This window comes from Dermacentor andersoni, chromosome 1 (assembly GCF_023375885.2).
Source record: "Dermacentor andersoni chromosome 1, qqDerAnde1_hic_scaffold, whole genome shotgun sequence".
Lineage (NCBI taxonomy): Eukaryota > Metazoa > Arthropoda > Arachnida > Ixodida > Ixodidae > Dermacentor > Dermacentor andersoni.
In genome coordinates, this window is record NC_092814.1 from 384726926 (window position 1) to 384740057 (window position 13132).

At 50.1% G+C, this 13132-nt stretch overlaps 1 long non-coding RNA gene across 2 annotated transcripts in view; it reads right to left on the reverse strand.

Annotated features, from left to right (window-relative positions):
* LOC126518616 (uncharacterized) overlaps positions 1-2224 on the reverse strand; it is a 52111-nt gene extending 49887 nt beyond the window's left edge. The window contains exons 1-3 of one of the 2 annotated variants that reach the window (XR_008609944.2): positions 1705-2224; positions 1385-1517; positions 162-278 (exon numbers count right to left, since the gene is read on the reverse strand). This is a non-coding gene — a long non-coding RNA (uncharacterized lncRNA). Of the gene's footprint in view, positions 1-161; positions 279-1384 lie in introns of both variants that reach the window. The other variant, XR_007596433.3, reaches the window with a different exon arrangement.
* Between the last annotated feature and the right edge of the window lie 10908 nt (positions 2225-13132).

The following is a 13132-nucleotide window of genomic DNA, read 5'->3' on the forward strand; positions in this document are numbered from 1 at the left end:
GGGCTACAGCTGCCTCGCAGTACCTATCGGTAAAATAGGCAACACACGGTCACGGCCTGGCCATTACAATACCTCAACGATTGTGTTTCCTTCCCAACCCGAGGGCACCTGGTATGCCGCATGGTAAATTGCTGCCATGGGAGCAGCCCAGACCTACTTACCGCAGCTGTGGCCTAGTGGGTAAGACAACTGGCTTGACAATAGACGGTGCGTGGTTCAATCCCAGTTGCTGGATGGCCACCTCTTTATACGGTGGCCACAAGGAGCAGGCTAAAGCTCTGAAACAAAAATCATTTTGCTGCTTGGCAAACTAAAAGCATAACTAGGCGATCATCTTATCTATACGTTCAAAAAAAGTGAATGTGCCGTGTAGTGAACCAGCCTTACTGTGCTGCATTCAAGCTACTGTGAGTTTTGTACGCGAAAGTAGAACAAATTGGTTAAGCCAGCGCAGGTGCACAATGTCTCCAGTGAGGCGGCGTTACATCGGACGCCACGTCACACGAGAGTATTCCAGAAATTGATCCACTGATAATACGGTTCCAGTAATGGCAGAGAACCCGGCATGTAAGGTTCCTGCCACCAAGACCCCCCCCCCGATTGTTCCTGTCCCCCGCGACACTGATTTTCCAGTTGGGTTGATGCACGTTATTAGTTCATTACAAGTTTATAACAGCATAGCATAAAGTGTATCATAGTGGTAGTCACAGGAATTTCTAAGTTTTCTTAAACTTTATGGAACTACCTGTGGCAGACAGCAAATTCTTGTCCTTGAGCTGGGTTATTTGAAGAGGCAGACATTACCAGAATGAGAACTTGAAACACATATTCAACTAATGAACAAAAATTCACTGATTACGTTCCTAATTAATTACTTTACGGCATACATTGAAATCTATTAATTGTAGCCAGTGAGATTGCAAGGTGCATCCACTTCGCCAGAAAGTCGAAGCACCAATTGTGATAGCAAATTAGTGGACAGCTATATGAAGAAAGGATGGCCGATTTAACGACCGTATAAACTTGTAAACATAGGCATAATAACTAAATTAACAAGCATGGTGTCACGCGCACATAAGCATGAACACATTTCACATTGAGCCGCGATGGGCGGCTCACCCTCGCGCGCTCTCACTTGCACATACAGCATACGGAGCGCGGCGACGATTTTATCGCCCTTGGACTTTATGGGGAAGCTCACGGCGACGCCGACGGCAGAAATGCGCCTGGGGTGAACATCAATAAAATGTTCCCCGTGTATAACCACGCGCTTTACAGGGTGCTGCTATGCTAGCCATTTTCGATCGCTCCGACTGCACATACGTAATTACGACGTATACATGTAACGTAACAACGCACTATACTGGCGCTACGCGACACTTACCTATATGAAGAGAACCACTTCACGGAGGATCAGAACCTTTCGTTCATGGGCACTACGTTCCAAGCAGACCTGTCGCCAAGTGTTTCACTGCAATCCACATTTAGTGTTTCATTCACTCCATGGCAAGTCCGCCCTGTATTGAAGCAGATTTAGCAGGCACGCGTCAGTTATTCAGAAGAATAAAAGTCAAATACGCCTTATGTTACCATGACATATATACTTGGCATGGGAAACTAGTTTCCGGAGCAGTACTGCGCTCCAAAAAAAAAGTAAAATCAGAACCATATTTGAGTGACAAACGAAAAGTGAAAATTATTAACTTTGGTATTGTCACGTCCCAGAAGAACTCCAGGATTATTTTGACAAATTACGGGCCGGTCTGTTGAGCAGCTCACGATATTTGTCATGCAGCACGCGCAGCCCCTCCATGCGCGTCTCATGCTCTCTGTACATTTGGTCATAGCGTGCACATGTATCCAGCTTGCACTGCGTAGCTTTGTCAGCCCACGGCACCGTCTGTTGACACCCACGATCAACATAACGCGGTTCGTCGCTGCTGCCGCCAACCGTCGCCGCGCCATTGTCTTCGCCATCACAGCTTCGGGTGGCCATGTCCGAAAGGTCGCGTCGCACGATTGAGTCTTCGTTGTTCTCACTCAAGGCGCTCAAAACGTCGCACGTAGAGGTCCGGCCCCGTGTGTCGAGCTTGTCAGATGCTTGGTACCAAAGGCACTGAGAATGAGCTGAACGCACTGAATGAGCTGAAGTATTGCGCAAAACAAGCGAACTGCGGCAGCTGCGAACGGTGCCAGCAGCGTAAAGAATGGAAATGCAGCGAATTGACGTGGTTAAAACGTCACGTGACATATATGCTAACGTCACCAGACATGGACGGCGGAAAAAAACAGAGGGAAGGCCATGGAGGAATGAAAAAAAAGGAGGAGGGATCATACCTCAACGCGACTGAAACCGAAATCTGGCGGGCCAGCAGTGGCCCAACACGTGATCGCACGTCAAAGTGCGCGGTTGGTTTTCCCGTTCCCGCTCTGCAGGCAGAACCACGGCATGGCAGCTGAACAAGCGCCGACCCCGCGCAGCAAATAAAAACAACTGGCATAGATATTGGGAACCAAAGGTATCAGCAAATCTCGATTCTTGCTCCGTGATCTCGACGCAAGAGGTCACGTGTTGGGCCACCACTGTGGCTTCACGGAGGGTCCGCTTGCCAAGGCTGGTTGCATGATGTAATGCTATCTCCATGGGAAAGAGCCTACCACCTCAGTAAAGTGTACTAGAATACAGTGGAGGGGAACGAGCGGCTGGGACGGCACATGCTTTGCAGTGAGCATGCAGTGAGGCGCGTTACGACGAAATATACTGTGGCGGCGCTGCGATCGAAGTGGATTGGGCCGCATCAAGGTCGTGCCTTTGGAAACTGCTGGCGATACTTCTAGGAAGGGTCATTCGTACTACTTGGCCACTACTTGGCGCACCACTGTATGCGTTCAGACCACTCAAATGTTGTTTATAATTGGATATGGCATGTAATTTTGCCTTAGGAATAGATGCGTTCTTTTCTCTTTCTTATTTCGTTTTATTTATCTTTAATGCCACTCAGTGATTGCGCGTGCATTGCGGCCGCAGTGTCGGCTTTACTATGTTATTGTACGGTTCCCTTTGAAAAACAAATATTTTCTTGATCTTCAAGCGGCATGCATCTTTCGTGTGTGTCCTTACGCATATAGTTTTCCATCGGTAGGTCTTGTGAAACGCAGACGGAAAAACACATGTAAACTTTCTGCTTGCCGAGTCAAACAAATAAAACATATCTTCCCCATCCAGAGCCCTGTACTCAGATTTACGGAAAGTATTATAAGAAAAGAAAAAAAAAAAAGCTGCAGGGCAACATTCCATTCATGTTTCCGTCTTCATCGCATAACAGAATGCGGAGTAATTGGTACGGGTTCTCTTATTGCCGTCGGACCTCGGGCGCCGAGAACAGTTGTCGGTAGCCATTATACTGTATATGCTGATCTTTGGCCCGTAAGCCGTGTGAAATTTTTTGTCCAGTCCATGCTTAATAACAACAAATAAAAAGGAAAGGCGGCGCGGTAGCCTAATTAGTGGCTACATAGTGGATATGGCGTTTGGCTTTTAAACTCGAGCTCACGTACGTGTTCAAGCCAGGTCGCGGAATTTGCGAAGTGCCCCCGCCCCTCTCCCCCACCATTCCGGCATGCTCGGGTCGCTCTGCCTAGTCATCCGAGAACGTGCGAAGGACGGCAGAGTGGCTGAAAGAGCCACAATGGCCGACTTGCATGCTTGCTCAGGAGCAGCGTCTTTGTTCTTGTTCTTCTTAGCGAAGTGACGCAACCCACTCTGAGGGATCGGTGATGAATCGGGTGGAGAAAAGGCTGTTATCATTATCATTTTCTTCTGCAAATACGGTGAAATGAAATAAGTAACCTGTAATTGTGAAATAAAGTCTCAACTGTTATATATATGAACGGTAAAATATTTAATATTGCAGTAAAATTTTGTGAGCATAGAAGGAAACACAATTTTAGCATGCAACTCTTTTTGTCGCGTGCACAAAATTACAGAGGGCTTCACAAATGTTCGTGTGGCTATAACTCAGTACGGAAATCATTGCCGGAAGGACAAGGTTTCGGAAGGCTTTTTATCAAAATGTTTTCCTTTGAATAATGAACCGGCTACGTGCTACGTGCTAGGAAGAAATCTTGCAGAGAGTCACTCTCATTTCATAAATGACACAAAGGTGATATAGCCAGACCAGACCAGTGACGGTAAAAATTCAGTGGGGGGATTCGGCAGTGTAGTCTCGTAATGGTTATTTGAAGCTTTGTAGCGGAACACCATTTGCCGTTCCAAGGAAAATTCAGATGCGGGAAATCAGATGCTGGCAACGTTGCTTTAGGGAAGTTATTTGGTAGCAACAAGTTTTCTAAATCGCCTGACAGTGACAAAAGGCAACATCGGTAAAATGGGAATTACCGGACCATCGTGGGATGCTACTGCGAATGCATCTGCATATTCATTTAGGGCTAAACCCTTGGCATCTCTCGCGCAGCCTCGAACTGAGAAGTACACTTCGTCGTCGTCTTTTACTCGCACATAATCTTCCTACTCACGCGAGGGGTATTGCTCTTGATATTTTTTAGGAATACCAGTATGAAAAATGTGTTCATTGTCACACGACAAAACGACCTTTCTAAGGAAAGCAAGAAACCGCACCGAAAGGGAGATAACCGAGGCGTTCTTCATAAAAAGAGCAGGAAATATGTGCGTGTAACACGCCGTCACTAGCATTAAGTGGCAAAGAAATGTCATTCATAAATGATACCCTGTAATCGCCGCTAAGATTAGAACGCGCAGCTGCCACATTTGCTTGGATGCTCGGATTACGCCTGTAATGCAGGAGTGCTCATATGTACCTGCCATGATAATTCAGTGCAGATCACTGGCCTACGAGCAGTGTTAATTCCTATCACGCCTGCCTATCTCTAGTGTGAATACTTTTCACTTTGGTTTCTTGTATAAATTTGCGTGGGTTCTGGTAAATAAACAGTTGGAAGTTGGCGCCCGTTTGTGTCGCTTGTGTCTCATTTCGTCCTAGTCTGCTTAGCGCCGTAACATATGTTTTTAAATCGACACAAACGTAATTATACCAACAGATGCTTCGCAGTGTGAGGACAAGGCCGGAGTTGGAATTTTTTCGTCAGTGAACTGGTGTTTTTCTGTTCGGCTCCCAGACTTGACTCCAATATTCCGGGCGGAATTCCTAGCTGTTGTCCTAGCATTGCGTAAGCTACAGCCTTGCACGACAACGGCGGCAATAATCACATACTGTTTATCACTGTACACCTCTCTTAAAGGGAAGCTGAAAGGTTTTCCAGAAAAAATGAGTGAAGAGCACTACGCCGTGGTTTTCAACCCTCTGAATTCGAATATCGCATCGAAATTGAGTGAAAGAAAGCGCAAACATATTTTATTTCGATGAAAAGTGCAGCAGCAGACACGCCCAGCTCGCGCGCCTCGTTTCCACCTGTGATTGGTCGGGCGCCTGGTGACGTCAACAATGGCGTTCGTCCGGACCGACTGCTGCCGCTACACACGAAGCACGGTGCAAAGTAGTTTGGTGGTGTTTTGCTGAGACGATCATGGAAATTTTCGAGAGCTTGTGTTTCCCTGCGGAGTTCGGCGTTAAGTCCAAACTCTACGAGAGCGATTTTGCGCACGACGGTGACGGGCGACGGCTTCGAGCGACAAAACGGGCCGTCGCTTGAACAAATCGCTCGGTGTTGTCGCTCGATCGCTCGTTTCTAGAAATCTAGAACTCGTCGCTCGTCGCCCGGAAATGCTATGAGCGACTAGCCAATTGTGCGAAGCCGAAACTGGATGTACATAACTCAAGTACTGCTGTTTGTCGCACGGAACGAGCAAACTATTGAATTTTACACGTGCAAGAATAAGAACCTAGTGCAAGACCTACAGAAATATTTTATGCTCCTTCTTCAGTAAAATACACCAACTTAAATTGATAAAGCATGCGTCACGCTAGTTTCGGCGCGTATATTGCTGCCCTCATACCGGGAAGTCGTCGCTCAAAGACGTCGCTCGCGTGGAGTTCGGCTTGCAGACGACGAGTGAACGCGACAGCCATCGCCTCGCTTGTAGCGCTGTCGCTGTCACGTGCAAGATCACTTGTAAGGGGTTTATACTTGTACATACTACACGTACGTACATGCTTGTACATACTACATGTACGAGCCGATTGCGAAGAGCCGGCCTCTCCAAGAAGCAAAAAATGCTGGTGCAAGCACTGCTTTCCACGCGAACGAAGGCGAAGTGTTAGCATCTCCTTGTGTTGGAAATGTTCTTTGGCGAGTATGTATTTTGCTAAGCTGTATTCAGCGTTCCAGTGAGTACGTTTCCGGGCAAACAACTGTAGTGTTATGTTCCTGCATGCCTCCTCGTAGAACGTAAGCGGTGATGCGATCTTTAGCATTTGTGCGCTGCCCCAAAGCTGTCGGCAATCTACACAGACGGTTTAAACGCGGGGAAAGTTTACCGGCTGTTGTAGCACGTGTAGTATAGGACCTTCATCAGCGCGCCATCCGCACGCTACTCGTAACCGGCGAATTCCGTCGGCTACGTGAGATGGTCGGTTTCTTATGTGTGCGAGAGAAGGGGGAGTGCAGCGTCTTGGCGTGAGCAGGCTTTCCAACAAATGCAAACTTTACGCTTGCACTGCGTTATGGTAGCTGCATGCAGGCTGTTTCACAACACACGTGCGAATAGAAAATTCGCGGCGCTTGGCGATGAAACCTGCGTCAAGGGTGGGCGATAAACATGCACCTTCCGTTCAGCGTGCTAACTGTTTTTTTTTTTTTTAGGAGAACCCAAAGCACGCATTATTGATAAACTCCGGTAGTAATCGTCACGGAAGTGGTTAGAGCACAACACTTGTTCTTGAGCGCTTGAAGTTGTTTCGCTTCACAGCAGCCTCCCACTTAGCTGAAAGCTTCTTGTCTTGCAGGAACTAATGGAACATCGGAACATCGTCGCGGCCGCTGGTGTTCGTGCAAGCGTAGGCTGCACAGAACGCCGGCATGATTGGCCTACAAGTTCAATTGATGCTGCGCACGTCAACTACCACTCCTATGTACACACAAATAAAGGAATGTAGGGTCGAGCGAAGCAGATTAGGACGGCACGCACGCAGAAATAAGCCCGGTCAGGCACGGTCACGGAGGCTGCGAAGGAGCGGAACACCAGTGTTGACGTCACTACGCCGCCGTTTCCGGTCTCCGCTCGCATCGTCAGCGTCAGCAGCAGCGCGCGGCGCTCGACGCGGGGCGGAGCTACAGCGCAATTTTAACCGACAATTGCGTCGCTACTAAGTGAAAATTCCCCCCAAAATTTTACCTTCATGGTTTATAAGGTTCCCGCATCCGCATATGAGTGTCTTATTGAATTCGACAGACTCTTCAGCTTCCCTTTAATGCTCCCGGCGAGTCGCATATATTACGAACTTTGGGCTAACTGGCTCAAAGTGATTTACGGAGTTTACTATTAGTATGAGTACCTGGACACACAGGTATACTTTTAAATGAAGCGGCAGACAGCTTGGCCAAAGCTTCTATTGCAGGCACGGTGTTTACCTTTTCTTCCACAAGTTGTTTCATCATGTCTGTCATGTTTAGAAGATACACTCTGTCACAATCCACCCCGGGTCGTGAACAAGGGAGGGCTTCTCAGCGTGGTGGTGCTGAAAGATTACTGACCGGCGAGCTGCCGTGCTCGTCGGTGTTTATTGTGGCTCGGGTGACCACTGTTGCCTGCCGAGCTATAGCAGGCCGCCGAGCTTGGCGGGTGAACCAAGATTATGTCCGAGGGGGCGTCACCTACTTGCTACAACCCCTCACCCCCAGTTTGTTAAAATAAAAAACAAACGTACAAGTTCAAACAAATGTCCAAGTTCAACAACGTCCAAGTTCAAGTTAAACTCGTGAAACAAACGTCCAAGTTCACACTATGAGGCTCTGCCTCCACCCTAGCTGGGTCGACAGTGCCTGCTACCCAGGCGAGTAACGGTCTGGTGGCCTCCGCCGTCGAGTACTCCGCCTGGGCACCGGTGTTGACGGGTCGGGTGTGGCAACACCGGGTGCTGCCTGAGCCAGCCTTGCTCCATCCGGGGGGTCCGTAGTGGTCGGCCTTGCGAGTGGTGCCGAGCTAGACACCGGTCCAACGGGTGCCGCACCACTGGCTACGGTTGCCGCCTCCGAGGTAGGTGGTAATCCGCTAGAAGCGACTGGTGCTGCCGCCAGTCCTCCTGCGGGCTGGAACTCAGTGGCAGTCGAGGGTGCTGGCCAGGTCCCGAGGCGAGGTCTGACATGGTGGGCGTGTCTATGCCACATGGCCCCATCTGGCATGCGGACGAGCAGCGATGAGGCGCTGGCAGGAGACACCACCTGTCCGGCAGACCAGGGTGAGCCAGGACGGAAGTTCCTGGCGAAAACTGGAGCTCCCGACTCTGGCAAAGGCCCGGGATGGCATCCTTGGTCAGCAGCCAGCTTCTGCTTCAGCTTCTCTGATTGAGCCTTGCGCAGCTTGCGCTTACTGCGGGAGACCTCGCTCTTGAGCTGCCTGTTGCGGCTCTCATTGTACAGCACGGAGAACTGGCTCTGCAGGCACTTGCACTCTGCCGTGCTCACCACCAGGCTCTCGGGCAGCGACCGCAGCTCTATCCGCAGCCTCTCCACCGTCTTCAGGGCCTCCTTGTGGTCAAGCTGAAGCTGCTCCAGCTCCAGCAGCCGTGCCGATGCCAGCTCCCGCTGTTCCTCGAGCTGGCTCTGCAGGTCCTCCAAGCGCAGGGAGGCTGCTCCGCCACCACCGCCACAGCCCCAAAAATCCACCTGTAGGCGGGACCAGGGTCTCTGTGGGAACGGCCAGGGGGTGCTTTCCACATTACGCGAGGCTCGCTGATGCTCCTGGCAGATTTGGCAGCTCTGCATCACATGCAAGCTGGCTTCCGGGTACTCTGGCAGACGAATGCCCAGTACATGAATCCAGTTTCGGCCCAGCAGCGTCGGCGACGACCCCTTCGTTAAGTAAAGGGGAAGGGTTGCTTCCCTGTCGCCAAAACGAACGCTGACCTGTGCCTGACCCTGGACCTGGGAGAGTTGCCCGGAGGAGCTGCGCAGCATCACGCCCGAAGCCTCGACGGACACGCCGGGGAAAGTCCGCTTGAAGAGCTTCCCGGCCATGACAGACACGCTGGCCCCCGTGTCCAGCTCCATGGAAATGGGGCGCCCGCATATTTCGACGGTCAGCATGTATGGCGGCACAGACGACGGTACAAAGCCTGTGTGCCACATGTCGAAAATCGGCGGGTCCTCGGCCACGACGTGGAGCCTGGCCGCGGAAGAGCTTGAGCTTGCTGCCGCATGCCTCCGCCGCGTACCCTTGCGACGGCTACCCTGGCCGCGGACTTGTGTTGTACCTGGGCTTGTATCCGGCTGCTGCTTGCTGTTCGTCCTCCCACTTCGGCATACACGTGCCAGGTGCCCAGTTTTCCCGCACGTAAAGCATTGTGCTTGAGAGAACTGGCACTGTGAAGGGGAGTGGGCACCACCACAGCGACCGCAGGTACTGCCCTTTGTCGCGAATTTGTTGACCGCCGCTTCCGCCGACGCTGAGCCAGTCGCACGGGAAATCTCGCCGGCGTCCTTGGCGGCAGCTTCCATTGCCAGCGCTGCCTTCACGGCGTCGTCCAGCGACGGGTCGGGAAGCTCCAGGAGTCGCGTCTGCATGGCGGGGTTGTTGATTCCGCAGACGAAACGGTCCCGGAGCAGCGAGTCCAGTTGGTCCCCGAAGGCGCAGGCACTCGCTAACCCTCGTAGCGCAGCAACGAATTGCCCGAGGGTCTCTCCTTCCCGGCGGCTCCGGTTGTTGAAGCGGAAACGCTCCATGAGTGTGGACGGTGCTGGGTTAAAATGCGAGCGCAGTATGGCAAGCAGCTCACCCAGCGTCTTAACGTGCGGCGTGGCTGGCTTCAGAAGGTCGAGCAAGAGGCTGAAGACGCGGGTCCCGCAGCTGGCCAGGAAAATGTCCCGCTGTTTGGCCTCGGGTGTGTCGTTTGCCCGGAAGAACACGTGGACTTGCTCCTCGTAAATTTGCCAGGCGGACCCATCTCCCTCGAACGGCTCGAGCCTTCCGTACAGCGGCATGGCGACAGCAACGGGGGGCGGTGTTTCGCCGCTCGCGGCGGCGTGGGACGCTCCGTAGGTACTCGTCGCCAGCTTCTTCGCCAGAGTCACGAGGATCCCATCCTCGTCGCCAGTGTCACAATCCACCCCGGGTCGTGAACAAGGGAGGGCTTCTCAGCGTGGTGGTGCTGAAAGATTACTGACCGGCGAGCTGCCGTGCTCGTCGGTGTTTATTGTGGCTCGGGTGACCACTGTTGCCTGCCGAGCTATAGCAGGCCGCCGAGCTTGGCGGGTGAACCAAGATTATGTCCGAGGGGGCGTCACCTACTTGCTACACACTCTTTTTGAAGTCAAAACGAAATCTAACGCGCTCCGTGGAAGTGCATCAATTACAATTCCCTTGGAGCATGAAAGCTTGCAAAACAAAAGACACAAGTGACATTAGTGAGACTGCGACGTCGCCTCCCAACCATAAATTTATAGGCTCAGCGATCTGGTCTGCTAATTTCCCCTTTGTTCCATTTCTGCAACAGATTAGGAACAGTTGAACATTACTTACTGAACTACCCGCGTTTCTTCTCCCTGAGAAAAAGAACACTGGAAACTACAATGCTACATCTCAGCCCGCCATTGAACTCTCCGGTGCTGCTGTCTTTCGGAGCTTCTGTGCTTGGACACTCACACAAGGATGTATGCATCGCCATAGAAAAGTTCATTGTTGAATGTAACCGATTTCGTTGTTAATTGCATTTATTATTTTATTTTTCACTCATTGCCTTATTATAAATATGTATGCATATTTTCTTTCATTTTCTGCGTACTATTAGAATTACTGTTTACTGGAATGTCTTGTGTGTTGCTCGCTTTAATTTATTTATAAAGATTACGCATTTCTAAATTAATTAGCTTAGTTCATATGTAACACCTGCGTGACTCTTGGCCAACCGCTGTTAGTGCGTGTGCCATGAACTTTAAAGTCATCATCGTCTTTAATACGGAGCGCACTTCAATCATTGTCCCCGCCTCTGATGCCGATGCAGTATGACCCTGCGCTACAGATCTCGGTAATCATGCAATGACGTCGCTACTACAATTAGAAGAGCAATGCTGCTTCCAGTGCAGATTGACATCGTTTTAACATATGGTCAAGTGTATCTGAAACGCGCCAGCTTCATGTTTTAGTCATTTCGAATTAACCGCTCATGTCGAGCACCGACAATAAAAGCTGTTGTGCGTTTCAACCGAGGGTAATGATCGCTTCATCCTCGATATGATTCAGGAATCCATACCAGCGTCTTCATCGCTGTGCGTTTGAAGACAAGGTGTTCTTTGCTGACTTCACACTGGTTAGGTGTATCTGGGCGGGGGTTTCTTGTAGTGCTTCCAGAAGAAAACAATGGCCCTTTGGTGTATTCAGAACGTCATAGCGAGTCGCAAAAAAAGTATCAAACTGTAGGTCTCAACGAGACAAGTGAGAGCTGGTCGTAATGTAGTAATGAACGGTACAGGCGCAATTACCGCCTACATGGTCTAAAATTGACCACTTTGCACCCTGAATTGGGGTGCAGAGTGGCTATGATGGGGTCATGACCACTTTATCATGACGGGGTCGGCCCACCTGGTGTCTTAGCCAAAACGAAGTGTCAACCACGAGTCGAAGATACAGAAGACAATGTCTACGTAACTGCTCGTGAAACGCGATACGAATGAGATACGAAGTGCAAAAGATCCAGAAATAAACCGGATAGAGGGATATAATCAACATTTATTAATCGAACTGAACGACTGTTAGCCGCTCCGATATCGCCCGTTAGGACGAGATTGCGTGCGTTGACATAGGGCGCTATAACGCAATGCTGTTCCAAACTATTTCTATTCAATTTCTCCAATCAGCACTCCATAACCAGGCAATCTTTTTGGGCCACGCCTACTTCACCTCTCTGTCACGCCACGTCACAAGAACCATGAAAACTTTCCATCGGATATGACATGGACGCACTGATTATGCACGATTAGACTAAACAAAGTAAAACTAATTATTTCCATATCTACGCCTTCTTCGGCAATAGACCTCCTAGATTGGTCAAAAGTTTTCGGGCAGCGCCCACTTCCCCTGTAGGTCATGCGATGTCAGAAAACCGCGATAACTCACTCCGTTAAAGCGACGTGTACGCACTAAAGATGCATTAATATGCCGAAGAAAACAGAATCGTGGGAGACTTCCCCGCTCCGATATAGCACGTGACTCGCTCTGACACTGGCTACTCGGAGCTGCCGGGAGTATTGATTCATTTCAGTACAATAAAAAAAAATTGCATGGCAGTATAACAATGTCGAGGCCTTTTGGCACATATATGAAAATTCTCTGCCCACTCTTCGCTAAGGATCAGTTTTAGCGTCTTTTTTAAGCATTCATTGCGCACCGCTGCGATTTTCGACCGGCCACCGCAAGTTAGTCCAGGGGAAGCGGGCCAATCGCAGAAGCCGACACCACGCTTCTCATCCGGTTATCTTCTTTCACTGCGCTAGCTCGGCCCCACCGAAACCCTCTCCCCTTCTGCGTGCTCCTCGCCTCTTGTCAGGCAATTAGATAAGGAAAACCTGTCAAGGTAGGCAACGCTAGCCGCTTTGAAAACAAAAGCGACTTCCCATACATGACGAGAGCGATTGATTGGACTATACAAATAACGCTGCGGGTCACCGCCTGATGATTGCGTCGGTGCTTACGTAAATTTGGCGTCAGGAGATGGGAATAAAACAGATTGGAATAATTTTACGTTATAGGGCCAATATCCTGTGAACAGTTTAGGGCATAAATATAAAAGTCGCATGAGATTATAGCTTTCAGCATTGGGGTGCATAAAATATTAATACTGAATGAAATTACAAGTTGCCCCCCCCCCCCCCATACGAAGAAAGAAAACAAATCAGACACATTGAAAAAACTAAATTATGGGCCTTTAGTGCGAAAATCACGATTTCATTATGAGGCACGCCGTAGTAGGCGACTCCGGAA